This window comes from Mytilus trossulus, chromosome 11 (assembly GCF_036588685.1).
Source record: "Mytilus trossulus isolate FHL-02 chromosome 11, PNRI_Mtr1.1.1.hap1, whole genome shotgun sequence".
In the NCBI taxonomy this organism is placed as follows: Eukaryota; Metazoa; Mollusca; class Bivalvia; order Mytilida; family Mytilidae; genus Mytilus; species Mytilus trossulus.
Window position 1 is genome coordinate 13,999,542 of NC_086383.1, and position 15,354 is coordinate 14,014,895.

The window sequence follows — 15,354 nt, forward strand, 5'->3', positions numbered from 1 at the left end:
CTTCGTCAAGGTCATTGCTCCACAAGGTCATTGCAAAAGACCCTATGGGTCAAGGACCTTTTGTTTAAGAGTTTTGCCTAAAAATGGCTTTTTAAAAACCATCGATGGGAGTTATGTCCCTTACATGATGGTAAAATCAATATAGTCATAATGTAAAAAAGTTGCTTCTTGAAGTACCAAGCATTTTTCACTGCTTAATTTTTTTGTATCTATAACCGTTCAAGAGTTATAGGGAAATCAAAGACATGTGAAAATCTAAAATATGACCTTGACCTTTGACCTTGACCTAATTTTCTAAGTTAGGAATCAGGGGACTCAAATAAAAACATTCCAGGGTTATACGGTTAAAGGTTTATGAGTTAAAAAAACATACCGACAAATTTATTCCGTAAAGGTACATAACTCCTATAAAATTTCATCGAATCGCTTCGATCCAAATTAGCCAAAAATTCCTGAGGATGTAACGAACAATTTGTAAAAAGAATTTTGTCGCTTTCTTATTTTGTTACGAAGGAGATGCACACACATGACAAACAGTGAATAGGGAGATAACTCTTACAAAGAAAATGGTCCGGCTTAGCAGGGTGAAATTTAAAAGCGCATAAACTATACGATACAATATGAAAAAAATCTAAGCGACATATTGCGAAACAAACATTTATCACAAGAACAAAATTTGGCGGAAGAAAAAAAAAAAAAAAATAATAATAATAATAATCAGAACAAATACAATAGGCTTTCCACAGAAAAGTGGAAAGACCTAATAATATGGATAAAACTGGAGTTGTCGTTCGTTTTACGTTGATAGGATAGATAGCACACAACCTACATTCAGTTGTAAGTGGAGGGTTAAAAAAAAAAAGGGGGGGGGGCAAAAGGGGGTCTCGGGGAGATTTTTTTTTTTTTTATTAACGGAACAGAATGGTTAAAAAGGTTTTTTACAATATAAATCAATTGCTTTAAAAAAGCAATTGTAGGGGGTCTTTCCCCCTTTAAAATTAATTGAATTGGGGGGGGGGGGGGGGTGTGTTTGTTTGTTTGTTTGTTTGTTTGTTTGTTTGTTTGTTCGTTTCTGTATGGGGTCTATATTATTGTTACCGGAGAAGTTTCATGTTTAGTTTGGAAAGTTTTTCTTTTATTTTAGGTACAGCGCGCGCGCCACATCACGTGACACGGGTTTATAATAACGAAAAGATAGTCTTTTTATTTCTTTTTAGGTGGGGACTTTGAACAGACAACATGTATAGAGACGGAATAAACACAATGTAATTTCTTTTGTCATTGTAGGAAATTGACATTTTGATGACAGTTTACAAGCAGTGCATATTTTGGATTTAATTGATCCGGTGTAACTTTAAAACACATTTATTGATCATTTTCTGATATTGTACATTTTTCAGCACCTGTTTGTAACACAGATTAGTATTTCAATCTCGGAGCGGACATTTTATTGTAGGTTTTTACTGAGATTTACAGACCTAGCAAGCGATTTTTACGGCATTGCCATTTCTTTTCTCTAGGAAAAGCTTTGAGAGATATCTGCACCAAGTTTTTTTATAAACTTTCAGTACATGTATGCCCTGCTGACTGCAAATTTTGAGGTCGATTGTACTTGTAGTTTCAGAGAACATGTGGATTTTTTTTTCAGAAGTGACGCAAGAACAATATTGAATTTCGATTTTTCATGAAACATGATTTATTGATCATGATCATGATTGATTGATTGATTGATTGATTGATTGATTGATTGATTGATTGGTTGATTAGTTGGTTGGTTGGTTAAACACGTTGCTTAAACATGTTACTTAAACACGTTGGATAGGCTCAAAATTGGATCCCGTATTTAACGCATGAAACGGAAACATGCATTGATTGATTGATTGGTTGGTTGGTTGGTTGGTTGGTTGGTTAAACACGTTGGTTAAACATGTTGGTTAAACACATTGGTTAAACATATTGGTTAAACACGTTGGCTGGTTAAACACGTTGGATAGGCTCAATTTAAACAAGCGGGAAAAAGAACCATCTTGGATCCCGTATTTAACACATGAAACGGAAACATGCATTGATTGGTTGGTTGGTTAAACACGTTGGTTAAACATGTTGGTTAAACACGTTGGTTAAACATATTGGTGAAACACGTTGGCTGGTTAAACACGTTGGATAGGCTCAATTTAAACAAGCGAAAAAAAAAAACACATCTTGGATCCCGTATTTAACACATGAAACGGAAACATGCATGCATTGATTGATTGGTTGGTTGGTTGGTTGGTTGGTTGGTTAAACACGTTGGTTAAACATGTTGGTTAAACACGTTGGTTAAACATATTGGTTAAACACGTTTGATAGGCTCAATTAAAACAGGCGAAAAAAAAGAGACCTTGAATCCCGTATCAAACACATGAAACGGAAACATTGATTGATTGATTGATTGATTGATTGATTGATTGATTGATTGATTGGTTGGTTGGTTGGTTGGTTGAAATTCAAACACACATAAAACTGTTTAAATAATGCCAAAACCACATAATTTGATGACCTTGACCTTTGACATTGTAACCTTCGTCAAGGTCATTGCTCCACAAGGTCATTGCAAAAGACCCTATGGGTCAAGGACCTTTTGTTTAAGAGTTTTGCCTAAAAATGGCTTTTTAAAAACCATCGATGGGAGTTATGTCCCTTACATGATGGTAAAATCAATATAGTCATAATGTAAAAAAGTTGCTTCTTGAAGTACCAAGCATTTTTCACTGCTTAATTTTTTTGTATCTATAACCGTTCAAGAGTTATAGGGAAATCAAAGACATGTGAAAATCTAAAATATGACCTTGACCTTTGACCTTGACCTAATTTTCTAAGTTAGGAATCAGGGGACTCAAATAAAAACATTCCAGGGTTATACGGTTAAAGGTTTATGAGTTAAAAAAACATACCGACAAATTTATTCCGTAAAGGTACATAACTCCTATAAAATTTCATCGAATCGCTTCGATCCAAATTAGCCAAAAATTCCTGAGGATGTAACGAACAATTTGTAAAAAGAATTTTGTCGCTTTCTTATTTTGTTACGAAGGAGATGCACACACATGACAAACAGTGAATAGGGAGATAACTCTTACAAAGAAAATGGTCCGGCTTAGCAGGGTGAAATTTAAAAGCGCATAAACTATACGATACAATATGAAAAAAATCTAAGCGACATATTGCGAAACAAACATTTATCACAAGAACAAAATTTGGCGGAAGAAAAAAAAAAAAAAAATAATAATAATAATAATCAGAACAAATACAATAGGCTTTCCACAGAAAAGTGGAAAGACCTAATAATATGGATAAAACTGGAGTTGTCGTTCGTTTTACGTTGATAGGATAGATAGCACACAACCTACATTCAGTTGTAAGTGGAGGGTTAAAAAAAAAAAGGGGGGGGGGCAAAAGGGGGTCTCGGGGAGATTTTTTTTTTTTTTATTAACGGAACAGAATGGTTAAAAAGGTTTTTTACAATATAAATCAATTGCTTTAAAAAAGCAATTGTAGGGGGTCTTTCCCCCTTTAAAATTAATTGAATTGGGGGGGGGGGGGGGGTGTTTGTTTGTTTGTTTGTTTGTTTGTTTGTTTGTTTGTTCGTTTCTGTATGGGGTCTATATTATTGTTACCGGAGAAGTTTCATGTTTAGTTTGGAAAGTTTTTCTTTTATTTTAGGTACAGCGCGCGCGCCACATCACGTGACACGGGTTTATAATAACGAAAAGATAGTCTTTTTATTTCTTTTTAGGTGGGGACTTTGAACAGACAACATGTATAGAGACGGAATAAACACAATGTAATTTCTTTTGTCATTGTAGGAAATTGACATTTTGATGACAGTTTACAAGCAGTGCATATTTTGGATTTAATTGATCCGGTGTAACTTTAAAACACATTTATTGATCATTTTCTGATATTGTACATTTTTCAGCACCTGTTTGTAACACAGATTAGTATTTCAATCTCGGAGCGGACATTTTATTGTAGGTTTTTACTGAGATTTACAGACCTAGCAAGCGATTTTTACGGCATTGCCATTTCTTTTCTCTAGGAAAAGCTTTGAGAGATATCTGCACCAAGTTTTTTTATAAACTTTCAGTACATGTATGCCCTGCTGACTGCAAATTTTGAGGTCGATTGTACTTGTAGTTTCAGAGAACATGTGGATTTTTTTTTCAGAAGTGACGCAAGAACAATATTGAATTTCGATTTTTCATGAAACATGATTTATTGATCATGATCATGATTGATTGATTGATTGATTGATTGATTGATTGATTGATTGATTGGTTGATTAGTTGGTTGGTTGGTTAAACACGTTGCTTAAACATGTTACTTAAACACGTTGGATAGGCTCAAAATTGGATCCCGTATTTAACGCATGAAACGGAAACATGCATTGATTGATTGATTGGTTGGTTGGTTGGTTGGTTGGTTGGTTAAACACGTTGGTTAAACATGTTGGTTAAACACATTGGTTAAACATATTGGTTAAACACGTTGGCTGGTTAAACACGTTGGATAGGCTCAATTTAAACAAGCGGGAAAAAGAACCATCTTGGATCCCGTATTTAACACATGAAACGGAAACATGCATTGATTGGTTGGTTGGTTAAACACGTTGGTTAAACATGTTGGTTAAACACGTTGGTTAAACATATTGGTGAAACACGTTGGCTGGTTAAACACGTTGGATAGGCTCAATTTAAACAAGCGAAAAAAAAAAACACATCTTGGATCCCGTATTTAACACATGAAACGGAAACATGCATGCATTGATTGATTGGTTGGTTGGTTGGTTGGTTGGTTGGTTAAACACGTTGGTTAAACATGTTGGTTAAACACGTTGGTTAAACATATTGGTTAAACACGTTTGATAGGCTCAATTAAAACAGGCGAAAAAAAAGAGACCTTGAATCCCGTATCAAACACATGAAACGGAAACATTGATTGATTGATTGATTGATTGATTGATTGATTGATTGATTGATTGGTTGGTTGGTTGGTTGGTTGAAATTCAAACACACATAAAACTGTTTAAATAATGCCAAAACCACATAATTTGATGACCTTGACCTTTGACATTGTAACCTTCGTCAAGGTCATTGCTCCACAAGGTCATTGCAAAAGACCCTATGGGTCAAGGACCTTTTGTTTAAGAGTTTTGCCTAAAAATGGCTTTTTAAAAACCATCGATGGGAGTTATGTCCCTTACATGATGGTAAAATCAATATAGTCATAATGTAAAAAAGTTGCTTCTTGAAGTACCAAGCATTTTTCACTGCTTAATTTTTTTGTATCTATAACCGTTCAAGAGTTATAGGGAAATCAAAGACATGTGAAAATCTAAAATATGACCTTGACCTTTGACCTTGACCTAATTTTCTAAGTTAGGAATCAGGGGACTCAAATAAAAACATTCCAGGGTTATACGGTTAAAGGTTTATGAGTTAAAAAAACATACCGACAAATTTATTCCGTAAAGGTACATAACTCCTATAAAATTTCATCGAATCGCTTCGATCCAAATTAGCCAAAAATTCCTGAGGATGTAACGAACAATTTGTAAAAAGAATTTTGTCGCTTTCTTATTTTGTTACGAAGGAGATGCACACACATGACAAACAGTGAATAGGGAGATAACTCTTACAAAGAAAATGGTCCGGCTTAGCAGGGTGAAATTTAAAAGCGCATAAACTATACGATACAATATGAAAAAAATCTAAGCGACATATTGCGAAACAAACATTTATCACAAGAACAAAATTTGGCGGAAGAAAAAAAAAAAAAAAATAATAATAATAATAATCAGAACAAATACAATAGGCTTTCCACAGAAAAGTGGAAAGACCTAATAATATGGATAAAACTGGAGTTGTCGTTCGTTTTACGTTGATAGGATAGATAGCACACAACCTACATTCAGTTGTAAGTGGAGGGTTAAAAAAAAAAAGGGGGGGGGGCAAAAGGGGGTCTCGGGGAGATTTTTTTTTTTTTTATTAACGGAACAGAATGGTTAAAAAGGTTTTTTACAATATAAATCAATTGCTTTAAAAAAGCAATTGTAGGGGGTCTTTCCCCCTTTAAAATTAATTGAATTGGGGGGGGGGGGGGGGGGTGTTTGTTTGTTTGTTTGTTTGTTTGTTTGTTTGTTTGTTCGTTTCTGTATGGGGTCTATATTATTGTTACCGGAGAAGTTTCATGTTTAGTTTGGAAAGTTTTTCTTTTATTTTAGGTACAGCGCGCGCGCCACATCACGTGACACGGGTTTATAATAACGAAAAGATAGTCTTTTTATTTCTTTTTAGGTGGGGACTTTGAACAGACAACATGTATAGAGACGGAATAAACACAATGTAATTTCTTTTGTCATTGTAGGAAATTGACATTTTGATGACAGTTTACAAGCAGTGCATATTTTGGATTTAATTGATCCGGTGTAACTTTAAAACACATTTATTGATCATTTTCTGATATTGTACATTTTTCAGCACCTGTTTGTAACACAGATTAGTATTTCAATCTCGGAGCGGACATTTTATTGTAGGTTTTTACTGAGATTTACAGACCTAGCAAGCGATTTTTACGGCATTGCCATTTCTTTTCTCTAGGAAAAGCTTTGAGAGATATCTGCACCAAGTTTTTTTATAAACTTTCAGTACATGTATGCCCTGCTGACTGCAAATTTTGAGGTCGATTGTACTTGTAGTTTCAGAGAACATGTGGATTTTTTTTTCAGAAGTGACGCAAGAACAATATTGAATTTCGATTTTTCATGAAACATGATTTATTGATCATGATCATGATTGATTGATTGATTGATTGATTGATTGATTGATTGATTGATTGGTTGATTAGTTGGTTGGTTGGTTAAACACGTTGCTTAAACATGTTACTTAAACACGTTGGATAGGCTCAAAATTGGATCCCGTATTTAACGCATGAAACGGAAACATGCATTGATTGATTGATTGGTTGGTTGGTTGGTTGGTTGGTTGGTTAAACACGTTGGTTAAACATGTTGGTTAAACACATTGGTTAAACATATTGGTTAAACACGTTGGCTGGTTAAACACGTTGGATAGGCTCAATTTAAACAAGCGGGAAAAAGAACCATCTTGGATCCCGTATTTAACACATGAAACGGAAACATGCATTGATTGGTTGGTTGGTTAAACACGTTGGTTAAACATGTTGGTTAAACACGTTGGTTAAACATATTGGTGAAACACGTTGGCTGGTTAAACACGTTGGATAGGCTCAATTTAAACAAGCGAAAAAAAAAAACACATCTTGGATCCCGTATTTAACACATGAAACGGAAACATGCATGCATTGATTGATTGGTTGGTTGGTTGGTTGGTTGGTTGGTTAAACACGTTGGTTAAACATGTTGGTTAAACACGTTGGTTAAACATATTGGTTAAACACGTTTGATAGGCTCAATTAAAACAGGCGAAAAAAAAGAGACCTTGAATCCCGTATCAAACACATGAAACGGAAACATTGATTGATTGATTGATTGATTGATTGATTGATTGATTGATTGATTGGTTGGTTGGTTGGTTGGTTGAAATTCAAACACACATAAAACTGTTTAAATAATGCCAAAACCACATAATTTGATGACCTTGACCTTTGACATTGTAACCTTCGTCAAGGTCATTGCTCCACAAGGTCATTGCAAAAGACCCTATGGGTCAAGGACCTTTTGTTTAAGAGTTTTGCCTAAAAATGGCTTTTTAAAAACCATCGATGGGAGTTATGTCCCTTACATGATGGTAAAATCAATATAGTCATAATGTAAAAAAGTTGCTTCTTGAAGTACCAAGCATTTTTCACTGCTTAATTTTTTTGTATCTATAACCGTTCAAGAGTTATAGGGAAATCAAAGACATGTGAAAATCTAAAATATGACCTTGACCTTTGACCTTGACCTAATTTTCTAAGTTAGGAATCAGGGGACTCAAATAAAAACATTCCAGGGTTATACGGTTAAAGGTTTATGAGTTAAAAAAACATACCGACAAATTTATTCCGTAAAGGTACATAACTCCTATAAAATTTCATCGAATCGCTTCGATCCAAATTAGCCAAAAATTCCTGAGGATGTAACGAACAATTTGTAAAAAGAATTTTGTCGCTTTCTTATTTTGTTACGAAGGAGATGCACACACATGACAAACAGTGAATAGGGAGATAACTCTTACAAAGAAAATGGTCCGGCTTAGCAGGGTGAAATTTAAAAGCGCATAAACTATACGATACAATATGAAAAAAATCTAAGCGACATATTGCGAAACAAACATTTATCACAAGAACAAAATTTGGCGGAAGAAAAAAAAAAAAAAAATAATAATAATAATAATCAGAACAAATACAATAGGCTTTCCACAGAAAAGTGGAAAGACCTAATAATATGGATAAAACTGGAGTTGTCGTTCGTTTTACGTTGATAGGATAGATAGCACACAACCTACATTCAGTTGTAAGTGGAGGGTTAAAAAAAAAAAGGGGGGGGGGCAAAAGGGGGTCTCGGGGAGATTTTTTTTTTTTTTATTAACGGAACAGAATGGTTAAAAAGGTTTTTTACAATATAAATCAATTGCTTTAAAAAAGCAATTGTAGGGGGTCTTTCCCCCTTTAAAATTAATTGAATTGGGGGGGGGGGGGGTGTTTGTTTGTTTGTTTGTTTGTTTGTTTGTTTGTTTGTTCGTTTCTGTATGGGGTCTATATTATTGTTACCGGAGAAGTTTCATGTTTAGTTTGGAAAGTTTTTCTTTTATTTTAGGTACAGCGCGCGCGCCACATCACGTGACACGGGTTTATAATAACGAAAAGATAGTCTTTTTATTTCTTTTTAGGTGGGGACTTTGAACAGACAACATGTATAGAGACGGAATAAACACAATGTAATTTCTTTTGTCATTGTAGGAAATTGACATTTTGATGACAGTTTACAAGCAGTGCATATTTTGGATTTAATTGATCCGGTGTAACTTTAAAACACATTTATTGATCATTTTCTGATATTGTACATTTTTCAGCACCTGTTTGTAACACAGATTAGTATTTCAATCTCGGAGCGGACATTTTATTGTAGGTTTTTACTGAGATTTACAGACCTAGCAAGCGATTTTTACGGCATTGCCATTTCTTTTCTCTAGGAAAAGCTTTGAGAGATATCTGCACCAAGTTTTTTTATAAACTTTCAGTACATGTATGCCCTGCTGACTGCAAATTTTGAGGTCGATTGTACTTGTAGTTTCAGAGAACATGTGGATTTTTTTTTCAGAAGTGACGCAAGAACAATATTGAATTTCGATTTTTCATGAAACATGATTTATTGATCATGATCATGATTGATTGATTGATTGATTGATTGATTGATTGATTGATTGATTGGTTGATTAGTTGGTTGGTTGGTTAAACACGTTGCTTAAACATGTTACTTAAACACGTTGGATAGGCTCAAAATTGGATCCCGTATTTAACGCATGAAACGGAAACATGCATTGATTGATTGATTGGTTGGTTGGTTGGTTGGTTGGTTGGTTAAACACGTTGGTTAAACATGTTGGTTAAACACATTGGTTAAACATATTGGTTAAACACGTTGGCTGGTTAAACACGTTGGATAGGCTCAATTTAAACAAGCGGGAAAAAGAACCATCTTGGATCCCGTATTTAACACATGAAACGGAAACATGCATTGATTGGTTGGTTGGTTAAACACGTTGGTTAAACATGTTGGTTAAACACGTTGGTTAAACATATTGGTGAAACACGTTGGCTGGTTAAACACGTTGGATAGGCTCAATTTAAACAAGCGAAAAAAAAAAACACATCTTGGATCCCGTATTTAACACATGAAACGGAAACATGCATGCATTGATTGATTGGTTGGTTGGTTGGTTGGTTAAACACGTTGGTTAAACATGTTGGTTAAACACGTTGGTTAAACATATTGGTTAAACACGTTTGATAGGCTCAATTAAAACAGGCGAAAAAAAAGAGACCTTGAATCCCGTATCAAACACATGAAACGGAAACATTGATTGATTGATTGATTGATTGATTGATTGATTGATTGATTGATTGGTTGGTTGGTTGGTTGGTTGAAATTCAAACACACATAAAACTGTTTAAATAATGCCAAAACCACATAATTTGATGACCTTGACCTTTGACATTGTAACCTTCGTCAAGGTCATTGCTCCACAAGGTCATTGCAAAAGACCCTATGGGTCAAGGACCTTTTGTTTAAGAGTTTTGCCTAAAAATGGCTTTTTAAAAACCATCGATGGGAGTTATGTCCCTTACATGATGGTAAAATCAATATAGTCATAATGTAAAAAAGTTGCTTCTTGAAGTACCAAGCATTTTTCACTGCTTAATTTTTTTGTATCTATAACCGTTCAAGAGTTATAGGGAAATCAAAGACATGTGAAAATCTAAAATATGACCTTGACCTTTGACCTTGACCTAATTTTCTAAGTTAGGAATCAGGGGACTCAAATAAAAACATTCCAGGGTTATACGGTTAAAGGTTTATGAGTTAAAAAAACATACCGACAAATTTATTCCGTAAAGGTACATAACTCCTATAAAATTTCATCGAATCGCTTCGATCCAAATTAGCCAAAAATTCCTGAGGATGTAACGAACAATTTGTAAAAAGAATTTTGTCGCTTTCTTATTTTGTTACGAAGGAGATGCACACACATGACAAACAGTGAATAGGGAGATAACTCTTACAAAGAAAATGGTCCGGCTTAGCAGGGTGAAATTTAAAAGCGCATAAACTATACGATACAATATGAAAAAAATCTAAGCGACATATTGCGAAACAAACATTTATCACAAGAACAAAATTTGGCGGAAGAAAAAAAAAAAAAAAATAATAATAATAATAATCAGAACAAATACAATAGGCTTTCCACAGAAAAGTGGAAAGACCTAATAATATGGATAAAACTGGAGTTGTCGTTCGTTTTACGTTGATAGGATAGATAGCACACAACCTACATTCAGTTGTAAGTGGAGGGTTAAAAAAAAAAAGGGGGGGGGGCAAAAGGGGGTCTCGGGGAGATTTTTTTTTTTTTTATTAACGGAACAGAATGGTTAAAAAGGTTTTTTACAATATAAATCAATTGCTTTAAAAAAGCAATTGTAGGGGGTCTTTCCCCCTTTAAAATTAATTGAATTGGGGGGGGGGGGGTGTTTGTTTGTTTGTTTGTTTGTTTGTTTGTTTGTTTGTTCGTTTCTGTATGGGGTCTATATTATTGTTACCGGAGAAGTTTCATGTTTAGTTTGGAAAGTTTTTCTTTTATTTTAGGTACAGCGCGCGCGCCACATCACGTGACACGGGTTTATAATAACGAAAAGATAGTCTTTTTATTTCTTTTTAGGTGGGGACTTTGAACAGACAACATGTATAGAGACGGAATAAACACAATGTAATTTCTTTTGTCATTGTAGGAAATTGACATTTTGATGACAGTTTACAAGCAGTGCATATTTTGGATTTAATTGATCCGGTGTAACTTTAAAACACATTTATTGATCATTTTCTGATATTGTACATTTTTCAGCACCTGTTTGTAACACAGATTAGTATTTCAATCTCGGAGCGGACATTTTATTGTAGGTTTTTACTGAGATTTACAGACCTAGCAAGCGATTTTTACGGCATTGCCATTTCTTTTCTCTAGGAAAAGCTTTGAGAGATATCTGCACCAAGTTTTTTTATAAACTTTCAGTACATGTATGCCCTGCTGACTGCAAATTTTGAGGTCGATTGTACTTGTAGTTTCAGAGAACATGTGGATTTTTTTTTCAGAAGTGACGCAAGAACAATATTGAATTTCGATTTTTCATGAAACATGATTTATTGATCATGATCATGATTGATTGATTGATTGATTGATTGATTGATTGATTGATTGATTGGTTGATTAGTTGGTTGGTTGGTTAAACACGTTGCTTAAACATGTTACTTAAACACGTTGGATAGGCTCAAAATTGGATCCCGTATTTAACGCATGAAACGGAAACATGCATTGATTGATTGATTGGTTGGTTGGTTGGTTGGTTGGTTGGTTAAACACGTTGGTTAAACATGTTGGTTAAACACATTGGTTAAACATATTGGTTAAACACGTTGGCTGGTTAAACACGTTGGATAGGCTCAATTTAAACAAGCGGGAAAAAGAACCATCTTGGATCCCGTATTTAACACATGAAACGGAAACATGCATTGATTGGTTGGTTGGTTAAACACGTTGGTTAAACATGTTGGTTAAACACGTTGGTTAAACATATTGGTGAAACACGTTGGCTGGTTAAACACGTTGGATAGGCTCAATTTAAACAAGCGAAAAAAAAAAACACATCTTGGATCCCGTATTTAACACATGAAACGGAAACATGCATGCATTGATTGATTGGTTGGTTGGTTGGTTGGTTAAACACGTTGGTTAAACATGTTGGTTAAACACGTTGGTTAAACATATTGGTTAAACACGTTTGATAGGCTCAATTAAAACAGGCGAAAAAAAAGAGACCTTGAATCCCGTATCAAACACATGAAACGGAAACATTGATTGATTGATTGATTGATTGATTGATTGATTGATTGATTGATTGGTTGGTTGGTTGGTTGGTTGAAATTCAAACACACATAAAACTGTTTAAATAATGCCAAAACCACATAATTTGATGACCTTGACCTTTGACATTGTAACCTTCGTCAAGGTCATTGCTCCACAAGGTCATTGCAAAAGACCCTATGGGTCAAGGACCTTTTGTTTAAGAGTTTTGCCTAAAAATGGCTTTTTAAAAACCATCGATGGGAGTTATGTCCCTTACATGATGGTAAAATCAATATAGTCATAATGTAAAAAAGTTGCTTCTTGAAGTACCAAGCATTTTTCACTGCTTAATTTTTTTGTATCTATAACCGTTCAAGAGTTATAGGGAAATCAAAGACATGTGAAAATCTAAAATATGACCTTGACCTTTGACCTTGACCTAATTTTCTAAGTTAGGAATCAGGGGACTCAAATAAAAACATTCCAGGGTTATACGGTTAAAGGTTTATGAGTTAAAAAAACATACCGACAAATTTATTCCGTAAAGGTACATAACTCCTATAAAATTTCATCGAATCGCTTCGATCCAAATTAGCCAAAAATTCCTGAGGATGTAACGAACAATTTGTAAAAAGAATTTTGTCGCTTTCTTATTTTGTTACGAAGGAGATGCACACACATGACAAACAGTGAATAGGGAGATAACTCTTACAAAGAAAATGGTCCGGCTTAGCAGGGTGAAATTTAAAAGCGCATAAACTATACGATACAATATGAAAAAAATCTAAGCGACATATTGCGAAACAAACATTTATCACAAGAACAAAATTTGGCGGAAGAAAAAAAAAAAAAAAATAATAATAATAATAATCAGAACAAATACAATAGGCTTTCCACAGAAAAGTGGAAAGACCTAATAATATGGATAAAACTGGAGTTGTCGTTCGTTTTACGTTGATAGGATAGATAGCACACAACCTACATTCAGTTGTAAGTGGAGGGTTAAAAAAAAAAAGGGGGGGGGGCAAAAGGGGGTCTCGGGGAGATTTTTTTTTTTTTTATTAACGGAACAGAATGGTTAAAAAGGTTTTTTACAATATAAATCAATTGCTTTAAAAAAGCAATTGTAGGGGGTCTTTCCCCCTTTAAAATTAATTGAATTGGGGGGGGGGGGGGTGTTTGTTTGTTTGTTTGTTTGTTTGTTTGTTTGTTTGTTCGTTTCTGTATGGGGTCTATATTATTGTTACCGGAGAAGTTTCATGTTTAGTTTGGAAAGTTTTTCTTTTATTTTAGGTACAGCGCGCGCGCCACATCACGTGACACGGGTTTATAATAACGAAAAGATAGTCTTTTTATTTCTTTTTAGGTGGGGACTTTGAACAGACAACATGTATAGAGACGGAATAAACACAATGTAATTTCTTTTGTCATTGTAGGAAATTGACATTTTGATGACAGTTTACAAGCAGTGCATATTTTGGATTTAATTGATCCGGTGTAACTTTAAAACACATTTATTGATCATTTTCTGATATTGTACATTTTTCAGCACCTGTTTGTAACACAGATTAGTATTTCAATCTCGGAGCGGACATTTTATTGTAGGTTTTTACTGAGATTTACAGACCTAGCAAGCGATTTTTACGGCATTGCCATTTCTTTTCTCTAGGAAAAGCTTTGAGAGATATCTGCACCAAGTTTTTTTATAAACTTTCAGTACATGTATGCCCTGCTGACTGCAAATTTTGAGGTCGATTGTACTTGTAGTTTCAGAGAACATGTGGATTTTTTTTTCAGAAGTGACGCAAGAACAATATTGAATTTCGATTTTTCATGAAACATGATTTATTGATCATGATCATGATTGATTGATTGATTGATTGATTGATTGATTGATTGATTGATTGGTTGATTAGTTGGTTGGTTGGTTAAACACGTTGCTTAAACATGTTACTTAAACACGTTGGATAGGCTCAAAATTGGATCCCGTATTTAACGCATGAAACGGAAACATGCATTGATTGATTGATTGGTTGGTTGGTTGGTTGGTTGGTTGGTTAAACACGTTGGTTAAACATGTTGGTTAAACACATTGGTTAAACATATTGGTTAAACACGTTGGCTGGTTAAACACGTTGGATAGGCTCAATTTAAACAAGCGGGAAAAAGAACCATCTTGGATCCCGTATTTAACACATGAAACGGAAACATGCATTGATTGGTTGGTTGGTTAAACACGTTGGTTAAACATGTTGGTTAAACACGTTGGTTAAACATATTGGTGAAACACGTTGGCTGGTTAAACACGTTGGATAGGCTCAATTTAAACAAGCGAAAAAAAAAAACACATCTTGGATCCCGTATTTAACACATGAAACGGAAACATGCATGCATTGATTGATTGGTTGGTTGGTTGGTTGGTTGGTTGGTTAAACACGTTGGTTAAACATGTTGGTTAAACACGTTGGTTAAACATATTGGTTAAACACGTTTGATAGGCTCAATTAAAACAGGCGAAAAAAAAGAGACCTTGAATCCCGTATCAAACACATGAAACGGAAACATTGATTGATTGATTGATTGATTGATTGATTGATTGATTGATTGATTGGTTGGTTGGTTGGTTGGTTGAAATTCAAACACACATAAAACTGTTTAAATAATGCCAAAACCACATAATTTGATGACCTTGACCTTTGACATTGTAACCTTCGTCAAGGTCATTGCTCCACAA